We start from the raw sequence: 9,727 nt of genomic DNA on the forward strand, positions 1-9,727 counted from the left end.
GTCTCACGGTCGCAGAGTTACAATATTACTGAAAAATGTTTCCTTATTCTCATTCGTGAGAGATATCTCCTTGCTACATCTGGTTAGGAATGTGTCCTAACTCACTTTGGACTGGTCGGTACAGCGACGACCTCGCTTCTTGCAGGGTCGCCGCTCGATCCCAGACTGTTCAAGTGGTCGGGGCACCTATCCTTCCCTCCGTCTAGTCTCAGTTCTTTCTCGTATCCCTTCCAAGTGCAATAGTGTTCCAATGACTTAGCGCTTTTTCCTAAAAGTTACTCCGCCTCGCCCTAGTGCGAGAGGTCTTGTAGTCCGTCCTCGTGAGAGATATCTCGCATCTCTCTCTAGTGAGAGAGGCCCTTGTATCTCTTCCAGGTGAGGGCGTATGTCTCGTGACGCAGCCTCTGTTGACACGACGCCAAGTTAACGCAGCTGCAAAGTGTTTTTTAAGAGTGTCAACAAAGCCCAGCTTTCCGGCTCAGCAGAGTGTGTTTATGCCCACGATGGCTAGACATACCCCAGTGTGTGTAGGACTATCCTGGACTATTCCTAGGCATTATTTCTAATCCAACAGGGATATGTCCCTCCCAGTCTCCTGGAATTAAACACATTTGTCTTCTTTCATCTTGAATTTATCTTGTGTCTTTGTCTTCCACCTGTCTCATTCCCGTCCCCTCCCTCATGTCTTCTTGCCGGCCTCCTGTATTCACGCATTCGGAAACCTGACTAAAATCCAGTTCTGAATTTCGTCTGTGAATTAGTTTAGTCCTAGAAGCTCTATAACGTTTCGGACACAATTTTCACGGAAATTTTTTTAATGTTAGACAATGGTCATGTATCAGAAAACATGACGAGAATTTGTACTGGATGGATAGTAGCCCTACCCAACGGATAGTAGGCCTACCCAACGGATAGTAGGGCCTACCCAATGGGGAAGTGTAGAATAAGCTGACTTTTCTGGCTATCCAGAGCAAAGAATGCAATTCCCGTGTTTTAGAGCAAGAAAAGTTTATTTTCGCCGGGGTTACAGAGAAAAGAAGTTCAGTTTCAGTGACGTTCTAGAGCAGAGAAGATCATTTTTGGGCTAACTTAAGGTAACTGGTGAACTTGTGATGGCTCAACTTGTCTAGCAGCTTCCTAGAGAAATGGATAACTTCCTTGTCCTCCCATTCCTCCTCCTCCTCCTGCTCCTCCTCCTCCTCCTGGGAGCAAGAGGCGCCCAGAGGTGCCAGTGGAGGACAGGGTATGCTGGGGATCGCGACGGGGAGGTGTTAGTGTGCCGGCAGCAGCGGTGAGGAACGGATCTCTCGCTCACCTCTCCCGTCCACCCGACCGCGATCGCTTTCGCGCTCAATTGTCCGGCTTGGGTCGCGCTCAGTTGTCCGGCCTGCCCCTCTGGGGGTGTTCGGTGGTCGTTGTGTCCTAAAGAAACGGGCTCAAAGATGTTATGAGTTGTATTTAGAAAGTCAATTGTGATTTTGTTCCCTGAAGTGAGTGCATGTGTGTGTGTGAGAGAGAGAGAGAGAGAGAGAGAGAGAGAGCGTGTTTCTCGATAATTAACTAACTACGGTAATTGTGCTAATCGCCTCGGGTGCAAATCGAACAACACAGCTAGAATTTTATTTTTGGGGGGGGGGGCCAATGAGAGCCAATTTAGCACTGATGAAACAAAGATTCTCATGAATTCGTAGATGGAAAAAAAGAGAAAAGTTTTAAGGTGACAGAGAAGAAGATATCTTCATATTTTATACAATTTTGCGTAATCTGTGAGCGAGACGGAGTCTTGCTTATTAAGACGTCAAGAGGAGTACAATTAGCGGACCAAGGGTCCTCTGACTCGGAGAAGAGAACTCTAGTTAAGGTAAGTGCTTGTACACGGGCAGCTGTTAATGCCCTGTCAGTTACGTCTGATGGGTTTGTGAGTCTTTCTTGTATGGCTTTTTTTTCCTTTTGTCTGTCTGTCTGTCTGTCTGTCTGTCTGTCTGTCTGTCTGTCTGTCTGTCTGTCTGTCTGTCTGTCTGTCTGTCTGTCTGTGTCTCTATCTCTCCCTCTCTTTCTTTCTCTCTCTTTCTCTCTCATTCATACACACCTACTCACACACATACACTCACTCACTCACTCAAACACACACACACACACACACACACACACACACACACACACACACACACACACACACACACACACACACACACAAGACAAAGTTAGAGAAAGTTGAGAGGTATGCCAACAGGCTGGTCCCAGAACTTACGAGGTATGAGTTAATGCGAAAGACATCAGGAATTTAGCTTCCCGTCGCTGGAGACCGGAGAAATTAGAGGTTGAGACATGATCACCACTTTAAAAATTTTCATGGAAATGGCTAGGGCAAACAAGGACAGACTCGAACAAGGAGACTCCAGTGGAAGTGAATTCTCAGATTATTCCCAAGAGACAATATAAGCACACACACACACACACACACACACACACACACACACACACACACACACACACACACACACACACACACACACACACACACATTCACACACACACACACACACACACACACACACACACCCACACACACACACACACACACACACACACACACACACACACACACACACACACACACACAGAAAAGCAAGCATCTTGGATCCCGGGTTCGATCCCCGGCAGAGGCAAAAACAAATGGGCAGAGTTTTTTTCACCTTGACGCCTCTGTTCACCTAGTAGTAAATAGATACCTAGGAGTTAGACAGATGCGACGGGCTGCTTCCTGGGAATGTGTGTGTGCGCGTGTGTTAGAGAGAAATATATGTAGTAGAGATAATAGAGAAAAATAAATTGGTTAGAAAGGCGGGGTCGATGAGCTAATAGATACAAATAGTAAATACACACAAACACACAAGTCGACCAAATTGACAAAGAGGTGTTCTTGTAAGCTGCAACTTGAAGCAAAAGAGGTCATAGATTCAAGCTAAGGAAACAAAGGTGCAGAAAATATATTATAAACCCTGGAAACACAAAGGTGCCGAAAATATATTATAAACCCTGGAAACACAAACCGAAATTGTCTCTATTTTCCGTTTGTTACAACTTGTAATAAAGTTGTTACATCTTGGCTTAAGGTGTTTATGACGTATTAGAACGTTGTTACAACTTGCTATATTGGTTGTTATAACTGGTTAAGTGGTGTTAAAACTTGTTCGAACGTTGTACCAACGTCGTAGGTTCGGTGTGTGTTTGTTTGGCGGGAAAGTTCTCTTGAAAGTGTTCGGCTGAAACCAGTGAGAAGGTGGTGGAGGCGGAGGGCCAAACCCTCAGTAGTCTCAAAGCGGTCAAATAACGAATAGAACTAAGAAGACCACGAGCGTAGTTCTCGATCTCTAACTGCACCTTAGGCAATTGCCATTCGGTTAATTACACACAAACACACACACACACACACACACTCACACTCACACACACACACACACACACACACACACACACACACACACACACACACACACACACACATTACTAAACTCCTGAAATTTTTTGCTGAATCTCTCACTGTTTAAACTATACAATTTTAAACTGTTTAAACTTTCTCACCCTATCCCTCCTCTCCTTCTCTCCGTCCCCCCCTCACCAATTCCCCTCACTTCCCCTCATCCCCACCTCCATCCTCCCGCTATTCAACATTCCTGCCTCTATTCTCAGATAGAAAAATAGATTCTCTTCACTCTCATCTATTAATTAACCCGTGGTAGGGAGGAGTTTTAGCCGAACGGGGAGAAGGCAGTCACGATGTTTAAGGCAAGGAAGTCAACTACGGTTGAATTCCTTGTGGGGTAACTACTGGTTGTATTCCACGAGAGGTAACTACGGTTGTATTCCACGCGAGGCAACTATAGTTGTATTTCACGCGGGGTAACTACTTATTGTATTTCACGCTGGGTAACTACAGTTGTATTCCACGAAAGGTAACAACAGTTGTATTTCATGTTGGGGTAGCTACGGTTGTATTCCACCGTGGTAACTACGATTGTATTCCACGCGTGGTAACTACGATTGTATTCCACGCGAGGTAACTTCCGTTGTATTCCACGCGGGGTAACTACGGTTGTATTCCACGCGAGGTAACTACGGTTGTATTCCACGCGAGGTAACTACGGTTGTATTCCACGCGAGGTAACTACGGTTGTATTCCACGCGGGGTAACTACAGTTGTATTCCACGCGAGATAACTACTGATTGTATTCCACGTGAGGTAACAACTGTTGTATTTCACGCGTGGTAACTTCGGTTGTATTCCACGCGAGGTAACTACGGTTGTATTCTATGCGAAGTAACTACTGGTTGTATTCCACACGAGGTAACTACTGGTTGTATTCCACCTTGGGTAACTGCGGTTGCTTTGTATGCGAGGTATCTACCGTTGTATTCCACTCGGTAACAACAGCTGTATTATACGCGAGGCAACTATAGTTGTATTCCTTTAGATCGAGATTTAACAACGGTTGTATTACAACCGAGGTAAGAACAGTTTTTATTCCAAGTGAATGAACTACAGCTGTATTCCACGCGAGTTACCGACGGTTGTATTCCACGTGAGGTAACTACAGCTGTATTCAACGTAAAATAACTGCAATTGTATTACAAATGAGGTAACTGCAATTGTATTCTACTTGATGTAACTTTATTTGTATTCCACACGAAGTAACTCAAAATGTATTCCCCGCAAAGTAACTACAAATGTAGTTAGGAAGTAAAAGTAAAGTAAAGTAACGTAAAGTAACATTTTAGGCCTCAAAATGTTACTCAGAACTCAAAATTCCACGCGAAGGAACTCAAAATGTATTCCATGCTAAGTAACTACAAATGTATTCCAAGTGAAGTAACTCAAAATGTATTCCATGCTAAGTAACCTACATATGTATTCCTCGCTAAGTAACTACGCAAGGAGGCTCCATCATATGAGACTGGTGGAAGGGCCAGTCGCTAGGTAACATTCTAGTGAGAATGTTACCTAGAATGTTATCATTCTCTGGTGAAAATGTTACCTACCTCCAAATTTCTAAGAAATGTTACCTAGCAATTACTTACCTCCCAATTTCCCGGGAAAACTTTCTGATACATAATTTTGTATAAAAGTCTTCGTATACGGACCGAAGGTTTTAGGGAGCAATTAGCAAACGAAAAGTTGTATAAGGATGGATAGGTTCCGTGGATCAAGTTACTACAGTTATATTCCACGCAAGGTAACTACAGTTGTATTAAACGTAAGGTAACTACAGTTGTATTAAACGTAAGGTAACTACTCCACCCAATTGGCAGCCTCTATCTCCCTATTCCCTCCACCTTCCCACATCTCCGAACATTCTCACTGTGCGTATTTTCGCATAGAAACCAAATTGAAGAGCAATTTGAAATTTTATTCGCAACAGTAATTTGAAATTGTAAGCACACCAGTTCTTAATAACTGCAAACGTAACTTTTGTGTTTGATATTGTAGATGCAACACATGAGAAATTGTGAGTGTCACAATCACTTACAATTATAAGCACTGGCCAAATTTCGAAATATAAGCGCTAACAATAATTGGTAAGTGTAAGTGCAACAGCTTTTTTTAAATGAAGCCATTTTTTTGTTAATTATCATTTTTTTTATAACTCGTGGCGCTAATATAGTTTTCCATTTATGTAAAAGTTGAAGGTCAATTTTGACACGAAAATTCGAGAGTCGAGCATTTCTCAGAATAGAGGAAATCACAGTGATTGGAAGTAATAATTCTTTCCACAATGTTTATAACATAAATACATCAATGTCTATAGTACCCAGTGTCAGTACGAAGCTGGAGACCAGATATAAGATCCTGAGACGTGAGATTACCTCACCAAACTTTGCAGGGTGACTGCTCTTTGGTTAGGGAGGATCAGAGGGTGTTTGTTCAGGGTCGACACCCATATGCTCCCAGTGTATCAAGTGGCCACTCACGCTAATTTTCAATCTCGCTAAAAGCTTGAATCCTTCCTTGTTATAACTCATGCAGCAATGTCGTTCCTACACGACGATTATATATTAATTTCTCTCAAGTATTGTGTATTGAAGATGGTTACAGCAGTGAGGAGTAGGTAAGGTGATGAGAGGTAGAGAAGGGTAGGGAGAGTGGCGAAGGGTAGACAATGCAGTGAAAGGTAAGGAAGATACCGGTGGGTAGGGAAGGTACTGAAGGGTGCTAATGGACAGGGAAGATAGCAAAGGGTAGGGAAGGTGGTGAAAGGTAGGGAAAGTGGTGAAAGGTAGGGAAGGTGGTGAAAGGTAGGGAAAGTGGTGAAAGGTAGGGAAGGTGATGAAAGGTAGGGAAAGTGGTGAAGGGTAGGGAAGGTGGTGAAGGGTAGGGAAGGTGGTGAAGGGTAGGGAAGGTGGTGAAGAGTAGGGAAGGTGGTGAAGGGTAGGGAAGGTGGTGAAGGGTAGGGAAGGTGGTGAAGGGTAGGGAAGGTGGTGAAGGGTAGGGAAGGTGGTGAAGGGTAGGGAAGGTGGTGAAGGGTAGGGAAGGTGGTGAAGAGTAGGGAAGGTGGTGAAGGGTAGGGAAGGTGGTGAAGGGTAGAGAAAGTGGTGAAAGGTAGGGAAGGTGATGAAAGGTAGGGAAAGTGGTGAAGGGTAGGGAAGGTGGTGAAGGGTAGGGAAGGTGGTGAAGGGTAGGGAAGGTGGTGAAGGGTAGGGAAGGTGGTGAAGAGTAGGGAAGGTGGTGAAGGGTAGGGAAGGTGGTGAAGGGTGGGGAAGGTGGTGAAGGGTAGGGAAGGTGGTGAGGGGTAGGGAAGGTGGTGAAGAGTACGGAAGGTGGTGATGGGGGTAGGGAAAGTGGTGAAAGGTAGAGAAGATGGTGAAGGGAAGGGAACTATCAGGAGAAAGCGCCAAGTCAATACGACTATAGTGCACATGCAAGTGATCAGGACAAGGATTTGTGATAAGGACTGGGGGAAAGAAATGGTGCCCAAGCCACTTAGACGGTCGGGGATTGAACACCGACCTGCATGAAGCGAGACCGCCGCTCTACCGTCCAGCCCAAGTGGTTGGTAGGGAGTGTGGTGATCGGTATGAAAGGTACTGAGGGGGTAGGAAAGTTATTGCAAGGCAAGAATAGTTGTGAAGGGTAGAGGAGGTGAAGAGGAGGGAAGGTTGATGAAGAATGGGCTAGATGATGAAAGAGAGAATATAGTGAAGAACGAAGGTAGTGATGATGGGTGTAGATGGGGAAGGTGCCCTATGAGACAACCTTAATAGAATAGTGGGATAGGTGAAGGTTTGGCCCTCACGCTCATGGGGTCGGGGGGTTCGAGTTTCCTATTGCCCAGGTGAATGAAATATATATATATATATATATATATATATATATATATATATATATATATATATATATATATATATATATATATATATATATATATATATATATACATATATATATATATATATATATATATATATATATATATATATATGTATATATATATATATATATATATATATATATATATATATATATATATATAGACTGAATTCCTTCGCTTCCGCTTGAACGCAAAATTCTATTTTGTTAGCGTGTTGGAATACGCAGATGGGAGAACCTCCCACAGCGCTTCATTCTAGGACTTTTTCCTAGGACTTAGGCTTCTTCCTAGGACCTTTTCCTAGGACCTAGGCTTCTTCCTAAGACTTTTTCCTAGGACCTAGGCTTCTTCCTAGGACTTTTTCCTAGGACCTAGGCCTTTCTTTAGGATCCCGACTCCCAGGAGTCGGGGTCTTTTGCAGTGGTTGTTGCTAAGATACCTAGTCCTAGGAGGATCACCAACAACAGTTATTGCTAGGATACCCGGGTCTATTAGTCTGCAACAGAGACCATTACTGACAGACCGAAGACCACAGGTCTCACCAGGGGATATATTTTGTCGACTCAAGACTGCTTAATCTTTTAAAATGTAAATTCAAGAATTCTTATTCCACACATAAGCTTAAACTTCAAATATACACGTTAAATATTCTTCATGCAGTCTTTGTTGGTATAGTAGTATTTTGTGTTGAAATATATTATGCAAAATTATTGAAAGATTAGATCAAAGATTCAATCACGAATACTCTCTCTTTCTCTATTTGTTAAGTTCTTTTTTATACTCTTCAAAGTTCATTTTACAGTTTTATATGGCATCGCTTAACTTCAGGCTATATTAAACTTTAATCTTAACTTTAGAGAGTTACATTTTTTCAACTTCCTTCACAATTAAAGAAGAATGAAAGGACTATAAAGAAGATTTAATTATATAGAATCTCCAGGAACAGACAAACCCCTGAAATGAACCAAGTAACCACACAAATGAACCCTGTGGAACTCTAATTAGAACCGAAGTCATGGAAGTCAATATACCCACACACACGTCCAGTCTAGTGAACCGCAACTCCAAATGGTATCACAAGAACCTTTGGCGGTTCTCTGAACAAATCTTGAAGAGCAAAGAACCTCTTAGATGAATACCCGATGAATACTCCATAGCACCACAGAAGCACGTTCTCCTCTGACGGAAAGTTGTTCAGTTGAACTGGTGAACCGGTTTGTCGAAGAACTCCCAATAAACGAGCAATCAAATCCAAATGAACCAACGAGGGGAAGACAGCGTAACTCTGTTCTTAATTAATCAGCGGCCTTCTCGGTGCCAAGTGAACAATGCTGATAAGTTCATCTGATCTTGAACACCAGCCAGTTGAACCTGAGCCCCCTTAAGTTGCAGTTGAGCCTGAGCACCCTTAAGTTGCAGTTGAACCTGAGCACCCTTAAGTTACAGTTGAGCCTGAGCACCCTTAAGTTACAGTTGAGCCTGAGCACCCTTAAGTTGCAGTTGAACCTGAGCACCCTTAAGTTACAGTTGAGCCTGAGCACCCTTAAGTTACAGTTGAGCCTGAGCACCCTTAAGTTGCAGTTGAGCCTGAGCACCCTTAAGTTGCAGTTGAGCTTGAGCATCCTTAAGTTGCAGTTGAACCTGAGCACCCTTAAGTTACAGTTGAGCCTGAGCACCCTTAAGTTACAGTTGAGCCTGAGCACCCTTAAGTTGCAGTTGAGCCTGAGCACCCTTAAGTTGCAGTTGAGCCTGAGCACCCTTAAGTTGCAGTTGAGCCTGAGCACCCTTAAGTTGCAGTTGAGCTTGAGCATCCTTAAGTTGCAGTTGAACCTGAGCACCCTTAAGTTACAGTTGAGCCTGAGCACCCTTAAGTTACAGTTGAGCCTGAGCACCCTTAAGTTGCAGTTGAGCCTGAGCACCCTTAAGTTGCAGTTGAGCCTGAGCACCCTTAAGTTGCAGTTGAGCCTGAGCACCCTTAAATTGCAGTTGAGCTTGAGCATCCTTAAGTTGCAGTTGAACCTGAGCACCCTTAAGTTACAGTTGAGCCTGAGCACCCTTAAGTTACAGTTGAGCCTGAGCACCCTTAAGTTGCAGTTGAGCCTGAGCACCCTTAAGTTGCAGTTGAGCCTGAGCACCCTTAAGTTGCAGTTGAACACTGTCGAACCGAACTGAGAACTCTGGCACACGACCCGACCTAAATGTACTTATTTACTTATTTAAATGATCAGAAAACACTTATTTTATTCATAATGATGAATAGAAAAGATACTTGGCCACGAGTGAAGAAATTTATTCACCGATAATGAATATTTAAAAAAAATCGATCATTAAAAAGATCGAATTTATTTTCCGAGTCAAAT

At 43.3% G+C, this 9,727-nt stretch overlaps 1 protein-coding gene across 1 annotated transcript in view; it reads left to right on the forward strand.

The window, feature by feature from the left end:
- The first annotated feature begins 1,276 nt into the window (after positions 1 to 1,276).
- Positions 1,277 to 9,727, forward strand: part of LOC123764806 (uncharacterized) — a 138,836-nt gene continuing 130,385 nt past the window's right edge. Inside the window, exon 1 of the mRNA XM_045752978.2 lies at positions 1,277 to 1,861. The gene's annotated coding sequence lies outside the window, so the exon portion shown is untranslated. The remainder of the gene's footprint in view (positions 1,862 to 9,727) is intronic.

The sequence above is a fragment of the Procambarus clarkii genome, chromosome 48, assembly GCF_040958095.1.
Source record: "Procambarus clarkii isolate CNS0578487 chromosome 48, FALCON_Pclarkii_2.0, whole genome shotgun sequence".
NCBI lineage: Eukaryota > Metazoa > Arthropoda > Malacostraca > Decapoda > Cambaridae > Procambarus > Procambarus clarkii.